This window comes from Macaca mulatta, chromosome 19 (assembly GCF_049350105.2).
Source record: "Macaca mulatta isolate MMU2019108-1 chromosome 19, T2T-MMU8v2.0, whole genome shotgun sequence".
Classification (NCBI taxonomy): Eukaryota; Metazoa; Chordata; class Mammalia; order Primates; family Cercopithecidae; genus Macaca; species Macaca mulatta.
In genome coordinates this window covers 54,706,796-54,734,701 of record NC_133424.1, presented here as the reverse complement: position 1 = coordinate 54,734,701, position 27,906 = coordinate 54,706,796, and the positions used below count along the sequence as shown (strand labels likewise).

The 27,906-nt window shown below is 40.2% G+C and overlaps 1 long non-coding RNA gene across 1 annotated transcript in view; it reads right to left on the bottom strand.

Moving 5' to 3' along the window:
- The window catches only part of LOC144337558 (uncharacterized), a 119,445-nt gene extending 108,279 nt beyond the window's left edge, over nucleotides 1-11,166 (bottom strand). Inside the window, exons 1-2 of the long non-coding RNA XR_013410766.1 lie at nucleotides 10,304-11,166; nucleotides 9,618-9,757 (exon numbers count right to left, since the gene is read on the bottom strand). This is a non-coding gene — a long non-coding RNA (uncharacterized LOC144337558). The remainder of the gene's footprint in view (nucleotides 1-9,617; nucleotides 9,758-10,303) is intronic.
- Between the last annotated feature and the right edge of the window lie 16,740 nt (nucleotides 11,167-27,906).

Here is a 27,906-nt window from a genome sequence, read left to right as displayed (position 1 = left end):
CCAGCTATCTACTGTTAACACTTTCAGATTTTTTTTCTTTTTCTTTTCTTTTTCTTTTTTTCTTTCTTTCTTTTTTTTTTTTTTTTGAGACAGTCTTGCTCTGTCACCTACCCTGGAGTGCAGTGGCGTGATCTCAACTCACTGCAAACTCCATCTCCCAGGTTCACACCATTCTCCTGCCTCAGCCTCCCAAGCAGATGGGATTACAGGCACCCGCCACCATGCCCGGCTAATTTTTTGTATTTTTAGTAGAGATGGGGTTTCACTGTGTTACCCAGGATGGTTTTGATCTCCTGACCTCATGATCTGCCCACCTCGGCCTCCCAAAGTGCTGGGATTACAGGCATGAGCAACTGCACCTGGCCACAGATTTCTTATTATCAGATTTTAGGTAGGACAAACACCTGATATTTCTGGCATTTGATTTGTTTTTTTTAACCAAAAGTGTCCTCCCAAATGAAATTAATAAGCCTTAACCAAGATTTTGGCTTAGCCAAGCATGCATGAGGCATCTTCAAAGAGATGAAGGAGCAACTCAAAAACTCAAAACTCACACAAATATCAAAACAACGCTGGTTCCCTCATCCAAAATTAAATCCAGGATGCAGCAGTAGAAGCATAAAATTTTTAAGTCTTCAGTGACAAGGCAAAGTGGTTTTTATTCTTATTTTCTCAGAGGATCTAAGGCAAGCAGTTTGAGTTTACAAAAAAAAAAAAAAATTAGCTTTGTTTTAAGTCAGATTATTGCTCTGTAATTTAGTCAAAAGAAATTTTAAGGCTAGCCGTAACACTATTAGTTGTCTTTCTTTGAAATTCAATCCTCTGATCAACCGTTTGGCATAAGAGTGCTCTAAAATATATTTTTAAATTAGAAGTCCCAATTTAAAGAATCCATCTTCTGGCCATGGACTATTAGAATTTCCAGTGGTGTATTGATTTTAAGTGACTCGATCCAACAGCTTCTTCAGTGAAAAACCAATCCCAATGATCTTTTCCCCAACCCAACAGAATAAAATATGTACTCTAAGGAATAGGCTTAGGAAAGCAAAAGACTCGTGTTGCCACTGCCCTATCTAAGCAAAAAGACTTGGGATGACAAAAGTCCAAGATGGATGGGATTTCTTATGACAAGCCCTCCCGGGAGCTTAACACATTTGGAAAACAAAAGAAAAAGTAAAAAACCTCAGGTTCTCAGCCATGTTAAGGCTGGTCACCTAATAATGACTCAAAAATGTTTCCTCCCCCTGATAGCGGAGATCAAGAGTGAGTGCTCTGACATGGTCACAAATCACAACCTCAATGACATATGACAACATGAGAAAACTTTATCCAGTACCTCCGTTTATGAACAACACTAAAGGAAAGAGATAAAAGAAAAGACTATTTCTGGTAGGAAATGGATTAAACAATCAAAATATTCACACCCCAACATCACTAAAAAGTACACAAGAATTACTACACTAGGACTAGTACAACACAAATCTTCTCCCATTAATAAAAATTTGGTGGAGGAAACAGTGATTTTTACCATCCAATTGGAAAGAATGCACAGAGAGAAGCCAGGAAACTTGAGATTAATACATTTTTATACTTTAGCTGACTTACTATTTTTCTGCATTTCTGCACATCCAAAACAAGGTTATGGCAGTAAATCAGGTTTCAGTGGTAATACAGGTCATGGAAGAAAGAAAAGAAGTTCACTTAGCAAAGCTGGTCTTGTGTCAGTGAAACGTTGCTGGTAGCAGCCCTCAGAGAAAAATCAAGGCTAAATGTTTTATCTTCAAGGTATCAGATTCAGTCCACTTCTTCCAGATCCAGATAAGGGACGACATGCCTGCATTAATAATGATTCTCTATGATATACTTTTTCTCCCCAAAAGGCAACTGTGCAGGGACACTTCTATTTGCTGGCCCTCTGACAGACACGTCAAAATTTGTCAAAGAACTATGCCGTGGGTTAAAAATATTTTTATTTTCTTCAACTAACAGGTGTTTCTAGAGGTGGAATTGGATGTTCTGCAGTTACAGAACTTTAGCCAATGTCAAGGCTTGCTTCACCATAATTTAGAGCTCCTGTTAGATTTGGACTTGACCAAGTGAAAGGGTTTTGGACATTAGACAGGGTGAAGAGTTGGCCAAATCCAAAGGAAGAATTATTTAAAAACACACACACACACAAATAGTGATTGCACTATTTACATACTATTGAAAACTCTAAGCATAAGGAGAAGTTACAATGAAGTAGTAATAAGTCTTACCTTGCAGCTACCAAATTCTAAAACAAAACCACAAACCAGCTCCTTAGTTGAGCAGGGACCAAGCTACAGTGTGCTCTCCATTGTCACAGGAGCAGGAAACTCCTGTTCCTTCTTGGAAGTGAGCAAAGCTCCATGAGGAGAGGAGTTCCATGAAAAAACAAAACTCAGATCTCAAACAAAAAAAAAAATCTGAGAAAGCAGGGACCTCAAGAGAAAGTAGGAGTCAATTCTCAGAAAGTCACATGATTGGTCAAAACTAAAGCTCTATAATTGGTACTGAGCATGAACAAAAAAAGAAGCCCTGCAGGTCAAAGTTTCTAAACTCCATTAACAGAACCCCTTCATGGTTGGCAAAATGTTAACCAAATTGAGTGCCTGATTCAAGTTTCTGAATCAATTGAGGTTTATTTGACCAGAGCCTGAGGGCATGCCCTAGAAAAACACAAGTTGTAGAAACCCTCTGTGGCTTGTTATGTCTTTGAGGAGGTTTTCAGGAGGTCTGGCATTTATACATCATCTTAAAGGGGAAGGCAGGTAGGAAGAGACAAGTAGGGGGAAGAATATTGGGTCTCATCTTGTCTTTATTCTGTACATAGAAAAAAAAAGTATTATCAGTGTAAAGTCTAACAGACTCTAGTTTTAGGAGCTAGACTTAGATTGCACACTTAAAGTTACAATTGATGTGACCTTGCTTTATGAGAGAATATACACGTTAAGATGAAAACGAAGAGGAAAAAATCTGCTATGCACTGGAGACCTTTATGTTTGCACCTCATATAATGCTCCCAATGACGCTTTAATTAGTTACTATTATCCATCTATCCCAAAACATCAATGAACTTCTTCCTTATCTCAGAGCCCATTAAAGGCAGAAGCAGGACTCAGACTCACATATCTAAATCTAAAACTCATGCTTCCAGCAAAAGAAACTATCAACCGAGGGAACAGACAAGATAAGAAATCAGATAAAATATTTAGAAACTATGCATTTGACAAAGGTCTGATACCCAGAATCTATACGAAACTTAAATAAATTTACACAAGAAAAAACCATTAAAAAGTGGGCAAAGGACATGGAGAGACACTTTTTAAAAGAAGTTTTACATGTGGCCTACAGCACATGAAACAGCTCAATATCACTGATCATTACAGAAATATAAATCAAACCACAACCAGACACCATTTCACACCAATCAGAATGGCTAGTTTCAAAAAATAAAAAGATAACCTGCTGGCAAAGTTGCAGAAAAAAAGGGAATGCTTATACACTGTTGGTGGCAGTGTCAATTAGTTCAATCATTGTGGAAAGCAGTGTGATAATTCCTCAAAGAGCTAAAAGCAGAACTACCACTTGACCCTGCAATCTCATTACAGGTTATATACCCAGAGGAATACAAATCATTCTACCATAAAGACACAAGCACACAAATTTTCATTGCAGCACTATTTGCTACAGAAAAGACATGGAATCAACCTATCCATTAAAAAAAAATTGTGATCTTGTCTATTGCAGGAACATAAATGATGCTAGAGAATAATATCCTTAGCAAACTAATGCAGGAACCAGAAAATGAAATATTGCATGTGTAAGTGGGCACTAAATAAAGAGAATACATGGACGCGATGGGAACGACACACACCAGGACCTACTTGAGGGTGGAGGGTGGGAGGCAAAACAACAGAAGAAAAAATAATTATTGAGTATTAGCCTTAGTACCTAATTGATGATATAATCTGGACATCAAACCCCCGTGACATGGGTTTACCTACATAAAAGACCTACAGGTGTACCCTTGAAACTACAACAAGCATTTTTTTAACAACCACAATGAATTTCAAACATCAACAATTTAATCTCTAATCCTTCTCCATTCAAAATTTTAAAATTTGTTTTAAAAAGGAAACTTTTAATGAGCAGAATAAATTAGCTTCTTTTTTCTAAAATAATAATAAAATATAACTCGCATTTCACTCTGCACAATTGTACCTACCAGAATTCAAAGAAAGGAAAGTTGGTTGCATCTAACAGAAATAACCATACAGACGTCATTGAAGAGATGGGGTCTGAAATGGGCCTTAGGACAAAAAACAATTAAGGAGGTTGAGTGCCTGAGTCGGACCGGCAGACCCTGAAACAGCGACGGATGAACAAATATACTCAGACACAAATATCCCACGAAAGATGGGGCTGGGCTGCCTAGCCACTCACACATGCCAAGAAAGTTCCAGAAAAGAGTTAGCAGCAGTGGTCCCAATCAGCCAGCTAAGTTTGCATTTATTTAATACAGATTAAATTACAAGCATCTTGAGTAAACATCACTACAGGGTAATTGACATTACCAACCTCCCAAGTAAAGAGCAATCAGGAACCTGCAGATAATCAAAGGGTGTTCTTAAGACCACCTGAGTAAACTCCTCTACAATCCTATGTATCTACACCTTTTAAGAGAATTCAGCTGCCTTCAGCCAACTCATTTACTGAAGCTATGCAAACCCCCGGCCTTCCAAAAAGGTTTGTGACTATTTCCTATAACTATCTTTATAATTTTTCCTCTAAAATCTTTTCCGCCACCCTGACTAAACTCCCACATCTCTACCTTTTCTGTTTCTCGTATCTGTCTTAAAAAAAAAGAAAGAAAGGAAGAAAGAAAGAAAGAAAGAAAGAAAGAAAGAAAGAAAGAAAGAAAGAAAGAAAGATTTCTTCCTACTTGTTCCCAAAGCTCTATGTCTAGCTTACCTTCTTTCCGGAACCATGGGTTAAGTGATACAATTTGCATTAGGTCCCTTAATCGAGCCTGCAAAACCGAGGCTCCAGTGGCTTTAAGCAGTTGTTTGAATACTTTTAGATACTGCTCCTATTGTGCTGATAACTGTTGTCCCGTGATAAAACTCTACCCTGAACAACCCCTCAAAATTGGAGATGCTAAGTAGGCACCGATGACCAACTGACTTACTGACTTATTGACTTACTGGTTTACCAACTGCAGAGCCTTCACCTTAGTTTTCGAAGGTTCTGCCGTGATTATTTGCAGCTATACCTCAGGCCTGAGGACCAACTGTGTGGGTCCAACTGGCAGACACTGACCCAGCAATGGATGAACAAATACACTCAGACACTAATATCCAGTGAAAGAGCAGGCTAGGTGGCCAAGTCCCTCCCAGACAACTAGAAGCATTTGGTAAAGAGTTAGCAGCAGGGGTCCTGATCAGCCAGTGAAGTTTGCATTTATTTAATACAGACTAAATGACAAATGTCTTGAGTAAACACCACTAGAAGGTAATTGACATTGCTGACCTCCCCCAGAGTAGTTCCCTCAGCATAAGATTAAATGTTGGTTTTAGGATGGCCTGAGTAAACAAGATATTTAGATAAACTCCTCTACATTCCTGTATATCTATGCCCTAAGCTTTTAAGATAATTCAGCTGCCTTCAGCCAAACCTTTTACAGAAGCTATGCAAACCCCCAGACTTCCAAGAAGGTTTGTGACTATTTCCTATAACTAACTTTATAAATTTTCTTCTAAAACATTTCCCACCACCTTGACTGAAGTCCCACAGTTGAGAAGACAGGGAAGGGCATCAGACAAGCAGGAAAAAATTAGAACAAGTTAGGCCATAAGAAATTAAAATGTTGATCAGGTCTTTCAACACAGATTTAAAAAAAGGGAGATTAGGGCCATGCTATGAGGACACTGAATGGCAGCCTACGTAATGAGAACTTCATCCTACAGATAAGAGAAGTCACTGGAAAACTTTGAGAAGGTCACAAACATGACAAACTGCATTTCCAGGAAGATTACTCTGACCAGTATTAGGCAAGATAAGTTGGGAAATGATCTTCAACTTTGGAAACTTAATAGAAATATCTAAAAGATCTATATTTCTTTTCTTTTCATGTTAAATTTTGAAATCATTTCAGACTTTCTAAAATGTTCCAAAAATAGGCAAAGTCCTCATATGCTTTTCATTCAACTTCCCCAAATATTAACATTAAAGATATGCACCTAATAATCAAAATCAATAAATGATTATTAACACTGTAAAATGAAAGCCTGTACAGACCTTATCCAAATCCCCTCTATCTTCTGACTAATGTCCTTTTTCTGGACCAGAATCCAATCTACTATCACATATTGCTCTTTGTTGTACTGTTCTCTCAGTCTCCTTTAATCTGGGAAAGTTAGGATTTACCTTTAAGAGCTTCACATTTTTGAAAAGCATTGGTTACTTATTTTGTAGAATGAACCTCAGTTTGGACTTTGCTGTTACTTTATCATGATTAAACTCAGGTTATACACTTTGTACAAGAACACTACAGGGATGATGCTGCACCTTCTCCATCCATTATATTACAAGGCCCTAAGATGTCATTAACACTGACTACTGGGGATGTTAACTTTGATCACTGGGCTAAAGTTCCTTCACTGCAAAATGACCCTTTTCCTTGAAACTATTTTTAAACAACCAATCCCTGGGCCACACTACACATCAGCCAAATTAGATACACTGAGGGATGGTACAGGTATTGGTAGGCTTTAAATGCCCTACAATTCACTCTAATCAGTATCCAGAAACGCAAAAACATGGCTTAGACAGTGAAGATTAGAATCCTGAAAATCAGCTAGGAGACCATTCCTAAAGCTTCTCTTAAAATATATATATATATAATTCTAAACAAAAGACAATACATCTGGATTTTGGCATGGACATATGGTAGAGAAATAGAGGAAAAACAGAAATCACCTAATGGGGAAAGAGGTGAGTAGACTGCGGTCCAAATTAAAAAAAAAAAAAAAAAGGCAGAATCAGGTGTCATGACACTTGCTTGTAATTCCAACATTTTGGGAGGGAAAGTGGGCAGATCACTTGAGCCCAGAAGTTTGAAACCAGCCTGGGGTTTCACCAGCCTGGGTGAAACACCATCTCTACAGAAACAAACACAAAAAATTAGCTAGGCATGGTGGCACATGCCTGTGATTCCAGCTACTCAGGAGGCTGAGGCAGGAGGATCACTTGAGCTCACAAGTTTGAGGCTGCCATCAATTATGATCTCACCACTGCACTTCAGCCTGGGTAAGAGAGTGAGACACTCTCTTTAAAAAAAAAAAAAAAAAAAAAGGTAAAAATAATGTTCTAAGGTCAGATCTAGTACAAAAACTGCATCTTATTCTGTGATGTTTAGATGCTATAATTAAAACAGAACATGGAGGTGTTTCCGTAAGAATAGCTGAAAGAGTCTATACTTTTTATGCAGCTGCATCATCTTCTGTTGTGTAGATATAAGGTAGCCTGTTTAATTAGCATTGTGCCGGTGAAAGTCTAGGTTGTTCCCAATATTTTGTTGTTAAACAAACAATACAGTGAATAACCCTGATTATGTGTCATTTTTCATGACCGAGACTGTGATAAATTTTTCCCAGTAAAGTTTGGGAGGCAAAAATATATGTATTTTTAAATTTTGACATGCACTAAGAAAGTTTACTCTACAAGGTTTGTACATATTTTTATGTTCCAAGAAAAGTAGGGGAGGGTAATATCACCTCAGTTGCTCTCACAGAAAGCTCCTGAGTGACAGGACCTTTAGGGACAGAGGCACAAGGCCATATCCCTGGTGCCCAAACAGGGCAGGGGCCTCTGGATCCTGGGAAGCTCCAGGAAATGTGAGGGTGCCCTCTAGAGGACACCCTGCTAAGGATCAGAAAGGAGCCAAGGAAGTTGAGAAATTACAGCAGCTCTTAAACTAAGGGAAAGTTCAAGTGGAGGACATTAAGGTTCAAGGAGTAAGCTGAGGTGAGAAAGTGGTAGAGACTGGTGGAAGGAGAAGGTAAAAACCTCCAGGGAAGCTAGGGGAGGCACATCAGGGCTCTCCACTCCTCCTCAGCATTGAACTTTGTAGTGGTCATGCTGGTGGGGCTCTGTGAGCTCTAGAATGTTCAGCACTATCTGGGGACTCTACCCACTCAAGGCCAGCAGGACTCCCTCCCCCAGCTCTGACAACCAGCAATGTCTCCAGACTTTGCCAAATGCTTTTCCCAGTGAAAAAACTGCCCCTGGCAGAAGCATTAATCTTCACTAATCTATAAAAGCAAATCACCACTAAAATCCATCACCTCTTGGTAGAAGAATTACAAGTGTGAGACAGGTAAAATGGAGGTCTTCAATAGCTACTGAAATGACCTTTACTTAATCAGCAATTTGATGTCCCAGAAGGCATGTTTAGGGATAATGCCACTTGGCGGCCTGTACCTCACAGCAGAAAGGATATGGGTTTTCCAAGGGTCTGTAACCATGAACCGGAAAGGTCTGGAACTGAGAAAGGTAATGACACCCACTGGGTTACTTTAAAAAGTGGGATGTAGGGAATTCTGTAGATATTGGGAGAAAAAAATACACAATGTAACCCCAACCCCATTCTGATTCTCTCACCATCTTAGGGCCATCTTGGCTATCTATGAATGGTAGCATTTAGGTTCCTGGCCTGTACACTGTCTGGCTCAGGGACCTCAAATGTTCTCTTATTGTGGAGAAAGAAGACGTTTTGATCATTCTCATCCTTCACTCATTCACCTCTCACACCTGTCGACCTCTCAAACCTCTTGCCACTCCTGGATTTCATTCTCAATATTCTGAGCTCCATTTCTGTCCCTCATCAATTCCAACATGTGGTGGGTCCAGATGGTGGCTTCTACCCATGATTTTGTAAAAAAAAAAAAAAAAAAAGACTTTCAAAATTACTTTGCCTGACACCTCCTTAAACTGACCTTCACCTGCAGCCCCATGATCATACCAGCAGCATTTGGACATGTTTTCTGGTAGCCAGATGCTTTCCATCTCTCATTAGGAAATGTGACTCTCTCTACGCTGCATAAAGATTTCCCAGTAGAAATGAACACAGAGACACTGCCCGTGTGTTCCCAAAGAAAATGGTCTCTATAAGAATATGTGAAAACTGCAATTATAGAACGGACAACCTAAAACATACATTATGTAGATGATTCTCACCATTCCTTTAAGAGATACATTGTAAAACATGCCATTAATAATTATTCGAGAAGAAAAAAGCATGTATACTCTTTTCTTAAATTAATTTTAATAAGGTGGTTCCTCCCATGTGCCAAGGCTAGGCCTCTGAACAAAATTCTCCATCTGCAGTGCCAATGCCTGAGAGGATGACATGGACTTAGGCCTGATATGCAGCCATTACTGTCTATCCTGCCCCTGATGCAGGACAGTACCAGCCCAGGGCCCAAATCTGCTGAAGAGCTGAGAGAGAAAATGGAATCTCCAAAGCCTCTTACCTTTTTCCAACCCACGGCAATGGGTACCAGTGTAGTCCATTTGCCCCTGAGGACACCCACCTGCTGGTCTTTGGCTTCTAAGAGTCAGACCTCCCTGGCTTCTCTGGGTCTCAGCTGCTTTCACTCTGCTGAGTCTTGCTCTTTCACATGGGGGTCACTCCCCTGCCAGGCATGCCTTCCAGCTCCAGCTGACAGGTCAGCTAAACCAGAACCAAGAGAATGAACAAAGATTTCAATATCTAGTACATCTAGCTGAGATGCAATCTGTACAAAAAAATAAAGAGGTAGAGATGCACACTCCTTCCCTGACAACATTGTGTCCCAAAGCCATGTCTTCTGTGCCCCTCATGAAGGAGCTCACTGTCCCTCACCACATGGGTAAGTGCTTCCAGGGTCTCTCAATTCCTCAAAGGGAGGCAACACACATTTTAACACAGTACCTCAGCAATGGAAGTGGTGATAATTTACCGACTTTGATAAAGTTCCTGAAAAGATCCCTAGACTGCAAAATTCCCCTTTGAAAGAAGACAGAAACGGCTTTCCAACTGCACAACATTGGCCTCCCTGCTTTTAAAAAAGTACCCTTGAAAGAGCCAAAACAATTTTGCCAAAAAAAATGCAGAAATTGAACTTTCTTATTTCATATCTCACAAAACATTACAACTATTAAAAACAGAGGCTGCTGGCATAAGAATACAAATAGGGGTCAAAAGGATAGAATTGAGAGTCCAGAAATAAACACTCACCCTTATAGTTCATTGCTCTTGCATAAGGGTGTCAAGATAATTTAATGGAGGAACAGTCATCCTCTCAAATAATGGTGCAGAAACAACTAGGTAAAAACATGCAAAACAATAAACTTAGAGAACTATACTTCCAACCGTATCAAACAATTATCTGAAAATGGATCAGTGAGTTAATTATAAGATCTATAACCATAAAAACATCTTAGAAAAAGACATGGGGTAAAATTTAATGACCTCAAATGTGCCATGGATTCTCAGGTATGACCCAAATGCATGAGAAACAAAAAGGAAAAATAGATAAATTGAGCTAAAGATGCAAGCCTTTTGTGCATCAAAGGATATTATCAAGAAAATAAAAAGACCAAACACAGAATGACACATAATAGTTGCAAATCACGTAGACAATGGTTTCATGCCCAGAATATATAAAGAACTGCTCCAAATCGACAACAAAAAGACAAACTACCCAATTTACATAAATGGGCAAAGAACTCAAATAGACATTTCTTCAAAGAAGATATGCAAATCATCAAGAGACACCTGAAAAGAAACTCAACGTCATTAGTCATTAGGAAAATACAAAGTCAAAACTACAAGGAGATATCACACTACACCTACAAATATGGCTACTATTCTTTTCACATGTTAAATAACAAGTGAAAGCCTTATGTAGAATTTGGAATCCTCATACATTGCTGGTGAGGTTATAAAAAGGTACAGCCACTAGGAGAAACAGTTGTGCTGTTCCTCAAGAAGCTAATCATAGAATTCTCATATGAAACAGCATCCATTCCTAGGTATATATCCAAAGAATTGAATCCAGGGACTCAAACAGGTACTCGCATGGGAATGTTGATTGCAGCATTACTCACAAAAGATAAAATATGAAAACAATCCAAGTGTTCATCAACATATGAATAAACAAATGTGGTCACACATACAACAGAATGTTAATCTGTCTTAAAGAGGAATGAAGCTCTGACATCCGCTGGAACATGCATGGTTTTTGGAAAATTATATTAAGTGAAATATGTCAGAAACAAAATAACAAATATGTATAATTCCATTTATATGAAACACCAAGAATAGGCAAATTCATAGAGAGATAGTAGAGATGATCAAGGTCTAGGGTGGAAAATATAGGGAGTTATTATTGTTTAAAAGATGCAAAGCTTCAGTTTAAAATGATAAAAATTTTCTAGGAAAAATAGTGGTGATGGTAACTGAACACCGTGTATGTGGTTATTTCCACTTGATTGCACATTTTAAAGTGGTTATGTTTGTATTTTAGTAGAGACAGGGTTTCACCATGTTGGCCAGGATGGTCTCGGGCTCCTGGCCTCGTTATCCACCCGCCTTGGCCTCCCAAAGTGCTGGGATTACAGGCGTAAGCCACTGCACCCAGCCAACTGTGTATTCTTTATAACAGAGGCATATAAATTTAAAGGTGCTGGTTCTCTTGGGGCTGCCAGTAATATATCACCCATAAAATGAATAATCTTGCTATTAGAAAATTCTTTTCTACTGGGAACTAAAGCCTGATCTACATGTTACTGATACATGATAGTACTCTTCAGCATTCCCTGAGGAAGCACTTCCCAACGAAATCAGGAAGTTGGCCTTTCATTATTAATAGCTGGTAATGTAAACGCAAATTTTTCTCTGTTCTGTTCTGTGAGAGGAATAGAATAAAAACAGTCCTTTAAGTCAATCACAATTATAGGCCAATCTTGAGCAATCGCCACGGGGAAAGGGGTCCCGTAGGCTGTAGATTAGCGTTAATAGCAGGGAAGTCATGCAAAAGTTTCCATTTGCCAAACTTTTGGGAATGAGGAAATGGCCGAATTCCAAGGACTGTTAGATGGTTCTATATGGCCGGATTTTAATTGTTCCTCAAATAATTCATGGGCTCTTTGTAATTTCTCTCCCTTCAGAGGTCACTGTTCTACCCAACTAAGATTTTGAGAGAGCCACATCAGGGGCAGTGGAGGTAAAACAGTGGCCATAATTATAATTTAAATGTAACTTAAATTTTAACAGAGAATTATAATTTGCGATATTCCTGGTATACAAGGAACACATGAAATTTTACCATGGGCCGCCCGTGGAGCCGGAGAGCAGCGACGCAGGTCCTGGTCAGCGGTCCCACTGCGCTTGCATAGGCACCTCTTTTTGTCTGCATGCCTCCCTCCTCCTACCGCTGGGCAGAGGCTGCTGGCCTGGAGGACCCTGTCAGATTGGGCACTGCTGGCTTTTTTCCCGCTGAGCCTTTCCTAACGCACACCGCCTGCTTGGCTGCACAGCTTCGGTTTCTAATGCCTTTTCTTATCTCTTTATAAACATACACCTGACTGCCTTATTGATTTTGCATCACTGGGCAGGCTAAAAGCTCCCCTTCAAATGTCGCTTGCTTAAGAAAGGGTCCCATAGCTGTAGTGTATGCCTTGTCTTTTTTCTTATTTATTGGAGGAGGGGGCTCAGGCAAAACCTCCCTTTCCTCTTTGTTATTTTTGCCAGGTGATATTGGGGCTAAGGAACTCAGGGGTGGTAAAGTAGGTGACGGTTCTTTCTCCTTCCCCTTTTTAGGCTCTTCTGTGTATAATGGGAGCAGAGTCGCCCTCACTAAAGCCCATAGCATTAAAGATTATACTGGGACCCATTGCTCTTGTGCATGAGGCCAGGAGATTTAGACCATCCTGGCTAACATGGTGAAACCCTGTCTCTACTAAAAATACAAAAAAATTAGCCAGGCGTGGTGGCAGGCGCCTGTAGTCTCAGCTACTCAGGGGGCTGAGGCAGGAGAATGGTGTGAACCCAGGAGAGGGAGATTGCAGTGAGCTGAGATCGTGCCACTGCACTCTAGCCTGGATGACAGAGTAAGACTCTGTCTCTAAAAAAGAATAATTTTAAAAAACAGAAAAAAACAAACAACAGCAAAACAAAAAACAACAACAACAACAGAAATTTTTCTTCCCTCTTGTTCGCAAAGCTCTATGTCTAGCTTACCTTCTTTCAGGAACCATGGGTTAAATGATACAATTTGCATTAGGTCCCTTAATTGATCCTGCAAAACTGAGGCTCCAGTGACTTTAAGCAGCTGTTTGAATACTTTTTGAATACTGCTTCTGCTATGCTGATAACTGTTGTCCCCTGATAAAAACCCTACCCTGAACAATTCCCTCGAAATTGGAGATCCCAAGCAGGCACTGATGACCTACTGACTTACTGACTTATCGACTTACTGGCTTACCAACTGCACAGTCTTCACCTTCTTTGTCAAGGGTTCTGTCGTGATTATTTGCAGCTATACCTCAGACCTGGGAAGCAACATGCCAGGTCCTCACACGGGACACCAACTGTCTGGGTCCAACCGGCAGACTCTGACCCAGCAATGGATGAACAAATACATTCAGACACAATTATCCAGTGAAAGAGCAGGCTAGGTGGCCAAGTCACTCACGGATACCTAGAAAGGTCCGGTAAAGAGTTAACAGCAGAGGCCCTGATCAGCCAGTGAAGTTTGCATTTATTTAGTACAGATTAAATGACAAATGTCTTGAGTAAACACCACTAGAAGGTAACTGACATTGCAGACCTCCCAGAAAATAGTTTCCCTGCGCATAAGATTAAATGTTGGTTTTAGGATGGCCTGAGTAAACAAGATATTTAGATAAACTCCTCTACATTCCTGTGTATCTATGCCCTAAGCATTTAAGATAATTCAGCTGCCTTCAGCCAAACCTTTTACTGAAGCTATGTAAACTACCAGACTTCCAAGAAGGTTTGTGACTATTTCCTATAGCTATATTTATAATTTTTCTTCTAAAACATTTCCCACCACCTTGACTGAAGTCCCACAGTTGAGAAGACAGGGAAAGGCATCATTAAGCAAGAAAAAGTTAGAACAAGTTTGGCCATAAGAAAATAAAATGTTGGTCAGGTTTTTCAGTACAGATCAAAAAAAAAGGGAGATTAGGGCCATGCTATGAGGACACTGAATGGCAGCCTACGTAATGGGAACTTCATCCTACAGATAAGAGAAGTCACTGGAAAGCTTTGAGAAGGTCACAAACATGACAAACTGCATTTCCAGGAAGATTACTCTGACCAGTATTAGGCAAGATAAGTTGGGAAATGATCTTCAACTTTGGAAACTTAATAGAAATATCTAAAAGATCTATATTTCTTTTCTTTTCTTTTCATGTTTAATTTTGAAACCATTTCAGACTTTCAAAAATGTTCCAAAATTAGGCGAAGTCCTCATATGCTTTTCATTCAACTTCCCCAAATATTAACTTTAAGATATGCACCTAATAATCAAAATCAATAAATGATCATTAACATTGTAAAATGAATGCCTGTAGCGACCTTATCCAAATCCCCTGTATGTTCTGACTAATGTTCTTCCTCTGCACCAGGATCCAATCTAGTATCACATATTGCTCTTTGTTGTACTGTTCTCTCAGTCTCCTTTAATCTGGGAAAGTTAAGATTTATCTTTAAGTGCTTCACATTTTTGAAGAGTATTGGTTACTTATTTTGTAGAATGACCTTCAGTTTGGACTTCTCTAATATTTTCTCATGATTAAACACATGTTATACACTTTGTACAAGAACACCACAGGTATGATGCTGCACCTTCTCCATCCATTATATTAGAATGCCCTAAGATGTCGTTGTAGCAGTACAAGGGGCAGACAAAACTCCTCAGACACCGAGTTACAGAAGGAAGAGTTTTATTCAGCTGGGGACATCAGCAAGACTTCAGTCTCAAGAGCTGAGCTCCCTGAGTAACCAATTCCTGTCCCTTTTAAGGGCACACAACTCTAAGGGGGTACATGTGAGAGGGTGGTGATTGATTGAGCAAGCAGGGGGTATGTGACTGGGGCTGTTTACACCAGTAATTAGATCAGAACAAAACAAGATAGGGATTTTCACAGTGCATTTCTATACAATGTCTGTAATCTATAAGATAACAGAACCAATTAGGTCAGGGGTCGATCTTTAACTACCAGGCCCAGGGTGCGATACCAGGCTGTCTGCTTGTGGATTTCATTTCTGCCTTTTAGTTTTTACTTCTTCTTTCTTTGGAGGCAGAAGTTGGGCATAAGACAATATGAGGGGTGGTCTGCTCCCTTATTCCTCCCTTTTGAGACTCTCACTCATTTTATTAGTGGGAGTTCTCACTTTCATTTTCACTACCTATGTCTTCTTGCAAGACAGATCGATAATGATTTATATAGTATATTTGTGCTGAGGCATTTTGGTGAACTAAGGTAGCAATGAAGCTTTTTATCATTCAAAGAAGTACAGGTATCAAACAGGGGAGCAGTAGACAGGTACCTATTATTATTATAACTCCTATTATAAGAGTTTTAAATCCTCCTAGCACTGGGAACCATTTTCCAAACATGGCCCCAGGGTCAAATCCATGCCACACTTGCATGGGCATATGTGCCAGTTTTGTCATATCTCTAACTATGTCTTCAACTACTTGCCCTTGATTATCTATGTGTAGGCAGCAATTAGTAAGGTTAAATTTCCTGCAGATCTCTCCTTCAGTCGCTAGCAAGTAGTCCAGATCTAATCTATTTTGATAGATAGCATTTCTCATCAGAGTTTCTTGCCAGAACAGAATAGTCAAGGCTCTGCCGCTTATATTAGTGATTATTTCTAAGACAGCTTGTAACCATATGATTTTGTTGATTATGTAAATGGGGGTCCGGTATCCCCATGAGCTGTCTCGTGCCCAAGTAGCAGGCCCATAATATTGTGTGATTCTCTCAGGGGATCATTCATCATCTTTCCAATTTCCTATAGCTATGCTTCTCTTTCCACGGGAAGCATAGACAGGGAGGCCCAGGAGTTTGCCTGTTTTTATGGGCAGTAGGAAGAAAGATGGTTTAATTGTGCCAATAACACAACTATCTGCCCACTGGTCAGGTAATTTGGCATAAGCTCGATGCCCACATATCCAATACAATCTAGTGGGGGCTGTCCAGTCCTGGTGGGACTCCAGGTGGGTCCACATGGTTTGCAACTTTGGGAATTTGCTAAACGGATTCCTCTCTGTTTGATTTGAACTCCACCAAGTGACTGTTTTTGTGGTACCATGATACAGTTTCTGTCCCAGACAACTAAGTCGTCCTACAGGGTGAGTGAATTCTTTTCCTTCTCTAGCTATCCAATAATTGAGGATTTTAGGACTCAGAAATTATCAGGGTGATTCTTTTGAGCTGGAAATTCATCAGGAAATGGGTCTGTAGGCACCAATTCTTGGGCTTCCCATGGTCATTGATTTCCCATTACAGTTCCTCCACATACATAACATGAAGTGACATTCAGAGACTGGGCTACATGCCTTGGCTAATTGCAAAAACAAATTTCTTGTTTTTTTCTGGAATTTCTGGTACTGGTACATTTGGTTCATCATAGAAAATTTGAAACAGTGGCTCAGGAAAGTGTTTGTAAACTTCTTCTCGAACCAAGATATTTACTCGGGGATCCAGTCTGGCCCCGTCAATTCCTAAGGTCACACACTCCTCTTTTTTCCAGCAAGGATCAATAGTATTGGTTATTACTAGCTCTAACGGGTTACATTGTCCCTTAGTACAGGAAGGGCCATTTTTTCCTTTCTGAAGGTGGATTGGATCCTTTTCATCATTATTTTTTTCTTTTATCCAAGTGGCCTAAACGACACAAGACCAGAATTTACCTTTATTTCCACACAGTCCTAATTTATGACAGATGTACTTATTTTCTGCCATATAGCCTCTTTTCTAATTAAGACAACCACACCTTATTCCGAACTTATTACTATTAATGATAGCACAGGTATCAAATTTTAAGGTGACTTGTTTGGGCACCCTTTTTTTTCTTCTGTTTTGGCTAACACTTTACTCATATCGTTTAAGAGCCCCCACCAGTCCTCAGTCCTTAATCTAATTTTAAAAACTGTGGTCATGGGAGGTTCAGATGGGTCATAACACACATCAGGTTGGTCATTTGCTGGGCTACATACTTTGTACAGAATAACATTATACAAACAAGTTCTTTTTAGAGTTCCAGTACACTTACAATAAGTGTAAAATAATAGGACCTTAGCAACCTTTTGTCCTACCTCAGTGCTTTGATGTATACACTGGGAACAGCCCTCAGTCTGAGGAAAGTCAGTGGAAGTCTTTACTGTACAAGTCCAAATTTGAAGGAAAATGAGTACCGCGATGAGTTGTCTCATGCTTCAGCTGTGCGTGGACCAGTCAGCTTCTGGGTGTGACTGGAGCAGGGCTTGTCGTCTTCTTCAGAGTCACTTTGCAGGGGTTGGCGAAGCTGCTCCCGTCCACATACCACTTGCAGTCTTCTGATGCTTAAGGATGGTCTCAGAGTTTGGGCCTGCTAGAATAAACTGAGTCCAATACCTCTACACAGTTATGTTCAACTGGGCTCTCTGATACAGGGAACAAGGTGGTGGGGTTTAGGGTGTTGCAAACTTCAACAGATATGTGGAGATTTTCACATAGCAAGCTTTGGTACTTGGTTAATCTAGCATTTTTTAACCAATGATGTCCTTTGGTATTTGTTAAAGTTACCACAGCATGGGGGGCTTTATATTCCGGTTTTGCCTAAGGGTTAGTTTATCTGCTTCTTGTGCTAACAGGACCTTTGCTGCTAGGGCCCTTAGACCTGGGGGCCAGCCTTTGTTAACTCTGTCTAGTTGTTTTGAGAGATAGGCCACTGGCCTTGGCCAGGCCCCACAGTCTGGGTTAAAACTCCAACTGCCATTTTTTCTCTTTCTGACACCTAGAGTGTAAAGAGTTTTGTCAGGTCAGGTAGTATCAGGGCTGGGGCCAACATGAGTTTTTCTTTTAACTCTTGAAAAGCTCGTTGCTATTGGTTGTAATAGATGTAGTTTATCTAATCTACATTTTTATTAACTGTCACCTACTAAAATATTGACTCAAATTCTGCAGCTATTTGATTTCAAACTTTAAATTGATCTGGTATTCCTTGTAGGACTCCAATTGTGTCTAAATAGACATGAGAGTTGAAAGACCCATAAGGGGCTTCTCTCACTTTATGATGTCTTATTAGTATTATTTTTCCTTCTGGTTGATGAAATGCCAGGGTGAAAGGGATAGCCAATTGGACTAAAGTACAAGTGCCACTCCAGTTATTCAGCAGAGTGCCTAGTAAAGCTCCACCACAATACCACCAGACATCCACTCAGGGATGAAAAAGGGCTGACTGATTGATAAGCTCTTGAAAATTCTTAAGCTCACTGCATCCTTTCAAGTCTCCAAGGAATGCTAAGTTTCCTCCTTGTCGTGAGAGACACGAAGTGAACTTAGTGCTGGGAGACAGAAGCTGGATGGCCCTCGGGGGCTGACCCACAGGGTCTTTGGGATATAGCAGAGAGAGCTGGGCATGACTTATTACTCCAGGCTGTAGAATCCTGGAAAAGAGCTATCATGCAGCCTATGCCTAGTCAACTGGAGGACCACCTTAGTGGAAGGGGACAACCTGGGCCTCTGGCCTGCCATGTGCACAAGCATAACAATTGCTTTTGTTTAATGTGCAAATGGAATATTTGATCAATTTTAACCAGGCATTTGCATCTTGATATCCTGTCTTAATTGCTAAAGTTTGTTTTAAGTCTTTAACTTCTATGATCCTCCAGTAAAATGAATGTGTGGTTTTAGGGAAATTACAAAAAGCAGTTGGGGCAGTCCATCCTTGCTCTTTAGTGGTCCACAGAACATTGGATCAACTATGGCATGAAAGCTGTACATCGGGGTGCAACACTCCTGGTTGGCACTGGGGTCTTTATCGAAATCTCCCTGGATTAAATGGTCCTAGTTTACTAATGTCTAGGCTGAGGGGAGTCAGGAGGGACAGAAGTACTTTTCTGAAGTAGAAAGCTGTCTTTGACTTGGCAAGTCCTCACAGGGTGTAACAAAGCAAGCATTAAATGCAATAGTTTGAGGTGAAATTGACTTGGTTATATTAATAACTAGATGGTCAGTAATAGAACAAGGAAAGAAGAAAGAGTAATGGAATAGATTAAAAGAGTTAAATTTTTCTTAGCTTTAGTTTTGTAGGGTTTTCATCAGGCCTCTGAGCCCAAGCCAAGCCATCGCATCCCCTGTGACTTGCACTTATAAGCCCAGATGGCCTGAAGTAACTGAAGAATCAATCACAAAAGAAGTGAAAATGTCCTGCCCTGCCTTAACTGGTGACATTCTACCACAAAAGAAGTGAAAATGTCCGGTCCTTGTCTTTAGTGATGACATTATCTTGTGAAATTCCTTTTCTTGGCTCATCCTGTCTCAAAAAGCTCCCCAAATGGGCACCTTGTGACTCCCACTCCTGCCCACCAGAGAACAACCCCCTTTGGTTGTAATTTTCCTTTACCTACCCATTTCACATAAAACAGCCCCACCCTTATCTCCCTTCGCTGACTCTCTTTTCAGACTCAGCCCGTCTGCACCCAGGTGAAATAAACAGCTTTTTTGCTCACACAAAGCCTATTTGGTGGCCTCTTCACATGGATGGACGCGCATGACAGTTTTCCCCTGGGACTATGGCCCACGACTCTGGAGGGGTTGGCGCTTTCTTGACTTGGCTGTGGTGAATCCATTTTTTTTTTTTTTTTTTTTTTTTTTGCTGTATGAACAGCAGTCTTGGTGGTTAGCAGCACAAGGTAGGGTCCTTCCCAGGCTGGCTCAAGTGTTTTTTCTTTCCACCTTTCGATGAGAATGTGATCTTCAGGTAGGTGTTGGTTTACTGGAAATTCTAGGGGTGGTAGATGTGCTAAAAGCCTTTTAGGTTTTTTTTTTTTTTTTTGTGAGAAAGGAAAGTGGAAGATAAACCAAGTATATAATTTTTAAGAAATTGACCTTTTGTTTTAAATGTGGGGACCTTGGCAGCGAACTTTATAGTCCTTAGTGCCTTTTTACTGAGAAATTTCCTTTGGAACCTATTTTTATTAGTTTTTAAACCAAAGAAAACCAAATACCATTTTACATTTAACAATGCTTCTTGTATAATTTTTACACCAGATAAGCTAAATTTTATCTTTATATTAGTGTGTTATTAATGTTAAACCTAATTTTAATAAAACCTTATAGACATATTTATTTAATTTTTATGTTTGACCATAAGGTAAGATTTTACAGACTCTTTTTAATCTTTTATAATTTTTGCTAAAGAGCAGGCTGGTGCTTTAAGAAAAGCTGCTATGCTTTTACTTTAATGTCCAGTTCACAGAAAAACTGGATGATACTTCTTTAACTTTAGCTAATATGTTTACACAATGTTCTTTACAATTAACATTTTAAAACTTGCTTAAACTTTCAAAATAATAATTTTTAACTTTTTAATGTAGGTAAAAATGTACATTCTTATGCCTCCTTATAATCCTTTTACCAAAGATATATTTTGCTTTTCTTATATACCTTGCACATAAACTACTTTTTTTTTTTTTTTCAATAGTTTTACATTCAGGAGGTCTAGTTACTTTTAAATTGTACAATATTTTTGCATAAATTCTTTTTTCATACTTTTTTTTATAACCTTTCTTTCCAACCCCCTCCCCCACGACTTTTACCAGCAATTTCTTTTTTGACATGCCTTCATTTTCAGACTTATTACAAACATTTCTTTCTTTAAACAACCAGTTTATTTGAGGACAAGAATTTACCATATAACACTCTTTTTATATAAATTCCGCCCCCCCTTTTTTCTTTTTTTATCCGAAGATGATAACCTTTCTTTCCCAAAGTGAACCTTTTTTTTTATGTCTGTGGACTAGACTGTCTAAGGCCACAGATTAGAAGTTACTATAATACATGTCACACTGTTAACTTTTAGCAAACTTTACTTTTGTTGAAAACCTGGTAAGTTTGGGATTTTAATTATCCGTTGCTATTAATAACACCTTGTTTTGTCCAAATTAGAATTGCTACAATGGCTTTTAAAGGAACAGGGTACGCTTTTTTTTTAACTACTTATATATCTCTCTCTTTCTTTCTTTCTCTCATTGGCTTCCCTTTTGCCTCTGTCTCTTCCTCTCTCTGCCTCTGTCTTTCTCTTTCTTTCTCTCCTTGACTCCTTTTTTGTCTGTCTCTTCCTCTCCATCTCTTCCTCTCTCTCTCGCTTTGCCTCTTTTCCTCTCTGTCTCTTTCCTTTCTCTCTCTCTGCTGGTCTTTCCTTGCCTCTGTCAGCCACTTATGCTGCTGTTCTCTCAACCACTGTGTGTTGGGGGCGGGGGATCTAAAACAAGCTGGTCTGGGTTCCCTGGCTTACAGGTTACCTTCTGCCATACCTTTGAAACAAGGGACCTGTCCATGCTTCCTTCTAATGGCCGACCTACCTCTAATGCTGGCCAGTCTATCTTATACAAAGTTTTAAGTTTTTCTGGTGTCATAGTACTCCATAGTCTCCCATAAATCCTTTTTTTGAAATTTTTCAACATGGTTCCTAGTGCGGTGGGCTTACTTTGTGCCTCACCCATGTTTGCTCTAGACAAAACACCACGCTCACAACACATGCACACCACAAAACAAAAAACGGGTAAAAACAGCACACACACACTTTTGTAGTTTACACCAAACCAAAATCTGGGTATCCAGAAACCCAAGCCAGGTCAAAACCAAAACCAAAGTGTCAAGCAATCCAAGTCAAGTCAAAAACAAAAACCAAAGTGCCGATACAGGCACACCGTGGGTGATCAGGCCACGCTCCCACTCAAATGGAGTAGGCAAGTTCCCAAGACCAGTCCTGTCAAGCAATTCAAACCAAGTCAAAACCAAAACCAAAGTGCCAATAAAGGCACACCATGGGTGATCAGGCCACACTTCCACTCAAACGGAGTGGGCAAGTTTCAAAGACTAGTCTTACCAAGTTTCAGATGCTCAGACTCCAAGTCCCCATTCCTTCCCGGTGTTCAGCGACTGCGTTGATCCTGCTTGGGGGCCTGCCACACACTGCTCTGGCGAGGCGTCCCACGGGGGCAAATGCCTACCCGGGAGCCCTCTCAGGATCCGCGTGGATTGGGCTGGTCGGAGTCCTCCACAGGGATGTTCCACAGGGCAGGCTTAAGCCACCTAAGGAGCTGCCTACACCATCCACCATTCACCTCACTTCCCGGTCAGGGAACAAAGAAATGTAACAGGAGGAGCGGCAGACAAAACTCCTCAGACACGGATTTACAGAAGGAAGGGGTTTATTCGGCTGGGGGCATTGGCAAGACTTCAGTCTCAAGACCCTAGCTCCCCAAGGAACATAAAAAGGGCAATTCCTGTCCCTTTTACGGGCTCATAACTCTAAGGGGGTGCATGTGAGAGGGTCGTGATTGATTGAGCAAACAGAGGGTACATGACTGGGAGTTGTTTTCACCGGTAATTAGATCAGAATGAAACAAGATAGGGATTTTCACAGTACATTTCTATACAATGTCTGCAATCTATAAGATAACAGAACCAATTAGGTCAGGGGTCCATATTTAACTACCTGGCCCAGGGTGCGGAGCCGGGCTGTCTGCCTGTGGATTTCATTTCCGCCTTTTAGTTTTTACTTCTTTCTTTGGAGGCAGAAATTGGGCATAAGACAATATGAGGGGTGGTCTCCTACCTTATCGTTATTTCTGATTACTGGGGATGTTAACTTTGATCACTGGGCTAAAGTTCCTCCACTGCAAAATGACACTTTTCCTTGAAAGCATTTTTAAACAACCAATCCTTGGACGACAGCGCACATCAGCCAAATCAGATACACTTGAGGGATGGTACAGGCATTGGTAGGCTTTAAACGCCCTATAAGTGACTGTAATCAGTATCCAGAATTGTAAACCTATGGCTTAGACAGTAAAGATTAGAATCCTGAAAATCAGCTAGGAGACCATTCCTAAGGCTTCTCTTTAAAAAAAATCTAATTCTAAACAAAAGCAAATACATGTGGATTTTGGCATGGACATATGGTAGAGAAATAGAGGAAAAATAGAAATCACCTGATGGGGAAAGAGATGAGTGAGTAGACTGCAGTCCAATTTGAAGAGAAAAAAAAAAAAGGCACAATCAGGTGTGATGACACTTGCTTGTAATTCCAGGATTTTGGGAGGGAAAGTGGGTAGATCACTTGAGCCCAGAAGTTGGAGACCAGCCTGGGATATCACCAGCCTGGGTGAAACCCCATCTCTAGAGAAACAAACACAAAAAATTAGCTAGGCATGGTGGCACGTGCCTGTGATTCCAGCTGCTCAGGAGGCTGAGACAAGAGTATTGCTTGAGTTCACAAGGTTGAGGCTACAGTCAATTATGATCTCGCCACTGCACTTCAACCTGGGTATGAGAGTGACACACTCTCTCTTTAAAAAAAAAAAAAAAAAAAAAAAAAACAGTAAAAATAATGTTCTAAGGTCACATCTAGTACAAAAACTGCACCTTGTTCTGTGATGTTTAGATGCCATACTTAAAATACAACATGGAGGTGTTTCCATATGAATAGCTGAAAGATTCTCTACTTTTAATGCAACTGCATCATATTCTATTGTGTAGATACAAGGTAATCTGTTTAGTAAGCATCGTGCTGGAAAAAGTATAGGTTGTTCCCAATATTTTGCTGTTAGACAAACAATACAGTGAATAACCCTGATTAGGCATCATTTTTCATGACTGGTAGTGTGATAAATTTTTCCCAGTAAAGGTTGGAAGGCAAAAATATATAATTTTAAAATTTTGACATGCATCGAGAAATTTTACTCTATAAGGTCTGTACATATTTTTATGTTCCAAGAAAAGTAGGGGAGGGTAATATCACCTCAGTTGCTCTCACACAAATGTCCTGAGTGACAGGACTTGTAGGGACACAGGCGTACAGCCATATCCCTGGTGCCCACACAGGGCAGGGGCATCTGGATCCTGGGAAGCTCCAGGAAAGGTGAGAATCCCCTCTAGAGGACACCCTGCTGAGGATCAGAAAGGGGTTAAGGAAGTCCAGAGTTTACAGCAGGTCTTAAACTAAGGGAAAGTTCAAACGGAGGGCACAAAGGTTCAAGGAGGTGAGAAAGTGGTAGAGACTGATGGAAGGGGAAGGTAAAAAGCTCCAGGGAAGCTAGGGGAAGCACATCAGGGCTCTCCACTCAACTTCAGCATTGAACTTTGTAGTGGTCGTGCTGTTGGGGCTCTGTGAACTCTAGAATGTTCAGCACTATCTGGGGACTCTACCCCCTCAAGGCCAGCAGGACTCCCTCCCGCAGCTCTGACAACCAGCAATGTCTCCAGACTTTGCCAATTACTTTTCCGAACGCAAAAATTGCCCCTGGCAGATGCATTAATCTACACTAATCTATAAAAGCAAATCACCACTAAAATCCATCACCTCCTGGTAGAAGAATTACAAGTGTGAGAGGGGTAAAATGGAGGTCTTCAATATCTATTGAAATGACTTTTACTTAATCAGCAATTTGATGTCCCAGAAGGCATGTTTAGAGGTGATGTCGCATGGCTGCCTGTACCTCACAGCAGAAAGGGTGTGGGTTATCCAAGGGTCTGTAACCATGAACTGGAAATGTCTGTAACTGTGAAAGGGAATGACACACACTGGGTTATGTTAAAAAATTGATGTAGGGAAGTCTGTAGATATTGGGAGAAAAAAATACACAATGTAAACCCAAACCCCATTCTGATTCTCTCACCATCTTAGGGCCATCTTGTCTGTCTTTGAATGGTAGCATAGGGATTTTTGTATATTTTCAAAACTGTATACTGTTGGATCATTTTTAAACTATGAATAAATCCCAAACTGGATCAAGTAACTGGACACTGCTGGAGTCTCACTTTTGACCAGGAGAGCTGACAACATCCTGCTCCCCCTGGCCTGGACACTGTCTGGCTCAGGGGACTAAATGCTCTCTAATTATGGAGAAAGAAGATGTTTTGAACATTCATCATTCACTCATTCACCTCTCACACCCGTTGACCTCTCAAACCTCTTCCCCACTCGTGGATTTCATTCTCAATTTACTGAGCTCCATTTCTGTCCCTCATCCATTTCAACATGTGGTGGGTCCAGGTGGTGGCTTCTGCCCATGGTTTTGTAAAAAACAAAAAAAACAAAAATAAAAATAAAAAAGACTTTCAAAACTGCTTTGCCGGACACCGCCCTTCAACTGACCTCCACCTGCAGCACCATGATCATACCAGCAGAATTTCAACACTTTTTCTGGTAGTCAAATGCTTTCCATCTCTCATTAGGAAACGTGACTCTCTCCACGCTGCATAAACATTTCCCAGTAGAAATGAACACAGAGATACTGCCTGTGTGATCCCAAAGGAAATGGTTTCTATAAGAACATGTGAAAGCTGCAATTATAGAAAAGACCACCTAAAACATACATTATGTAGATGATTCTCACCATTCCTTTAAGAGATACATTGTAAAACATGACATTAATACTTATTCTAGAAGAATAAAGCATGCATACTGTTTTCTTAAATTAATTTTAATAAGGTGGTTCCTCCCACGTGCCCAGGCTGGGCCTCTGAACAAAATTCTCCATCTTCAGGGGCAATGCCTGAGAGCATGACATGGACTTAGGCCTGATATGCAGCCATCCCTGTCCACCCTGTCCCTGCTGCAGGACAGTACCAGCCCAGGGCCCAAATCTCCTACTGAAGAGCTGAGAGAGAAAATGGAATATCCAAAGCCTCTTAGCTTTCCCCAGTCCACTGGAATGGGTACCAGTGCAGTCCATTTGCCCCTGAGGACACCCACCTATTGGTCTTTGGCTTCTAAGAGTCACACCTCACTGGCTTCTCTGGGTCTCAGCTGCTTTCACTCTGCTGAGCACTGCTCTTTCACATGAGGGTCACTCCCCTGCAAGGCATGTCCTCCAGCTCCAGCTGACAGGTCAGCCAAACCAGAACCAAGAGAATGAACAAAGACTTCTATATCTAGTATGTCCAGCAGAGAACCAAACTGTACAAAAAATAAAGAAGTAGAGATGAACACAACTCCCCTGACAACATTGTGTCCCAAAGCAATGTCTTCTGTGCTCCTCATTAAGGAGCTCACTGTCCCTCAAATAAAGGTGCAGAAACAACTAGGTAACCACATGGAAGACAATAAACTTAGAGAACTGTATTTCTAACCATATCAAACAACTATCTAAAAATGGATCAGTGAGTTAATTATAAGATCTATAACCATAAAAACATCTTAGAAAAAGACATAGGGGTAAAACTTAATGACCTCAAATGTGCCATGGATTCTCAGGTATGATCCAAATACATGAGAAAGAAAAAGGAAAAATAGATAAATTGGGCTAAAGATGCAAGCCTTTTGTGCATCAAAGATATTATCAAGAAAATAAAAAGACCAAACACAGAATGAGACATAACAGTTGCAAATCACATAGACAATGATTTCATGCCCAGAATAGATAAAGAACTGCTACAACTGGATAACAAAAAGACAAACCACCAATTTATACAAATGGGCAAAGGACGCAAATAGACATTTCCTCAAAGAAGATATGTAAATCATCAAGAGGGATATGAAAAGAAACTCAACATCATAGTCATTAGGAAAATACAAAGTGAAAGCCACAAGGAGATACCACACTACACCTATAAATATGGCTACCATTCTTTTCACATGTTAAATAACAAGTGAAAGCCTTATGCAGAATTTGGAATCCTCATACATTGCTGGTGAGAGTATAAAAAGGTACAGCCACTAGGAGAAACAGATGTGCTATTCCTCAAGAAGATAATCATAGAATTCTCATATAAAAGAGCATCCATTCCTAGGTATGTACCCAAAGAATTGAATGGAGGAACTCAAATAGATACTCGCATGGGACTGTTGATTGCAGCATTACTCATAAAAGATAAAATATGAAAACAATCCAAGTGTTCATCAACACATCAATAAACAAATGTGGTGACACATACAACAGGATGTAAATCCGCCATAAAAAGGAAGGAAGCTCTGACATCCGCTGGAATATACATGGACTTTGGAAACACTATGCTAAGTGAAATATGTCAGAAACGAAATAACATATATATATATATATAAAATTCCATTTACATGAACCATCTAGAATAGGCAAATTCATAGAGATAGAGTAGAGATGATCAAGGTCTAGGGTGGAAAATACACGGAGTTATTATTGTTTCAATGATACAAAGTTTCAGTTTAAAATGACAAAAATTTTCTATGAAAAACAGTGTTGATGGGAACTTAACACTGTGTATGTGGTTAATTCCACTTGATTGCACATTTTAAAGTGGTTAAAATAGCACGTAATTCACAGAACTGTGAAAAATCGATTTCTATTATTTAATTCACCGAGGCTAAGTTGTTTGTTATAGCAGCTAAAGCCCGTGAATACATCATCTGACCCAGTGTTTTCCATGAAACGTATCACTTTTTCAATCAAGTTAGCTGGAAGCTCCCAAGCCCATGTGCAGTGCTCAGCCCCAGACATCACTGTCCCCAGGGTATACACAGTGCCGCCTACTGCACACACACACAAACTCACAGAAGGTGACAAAAATCTGCATTCGGGACATCCGATTGTGAAAGAGGGAGAACAGTGA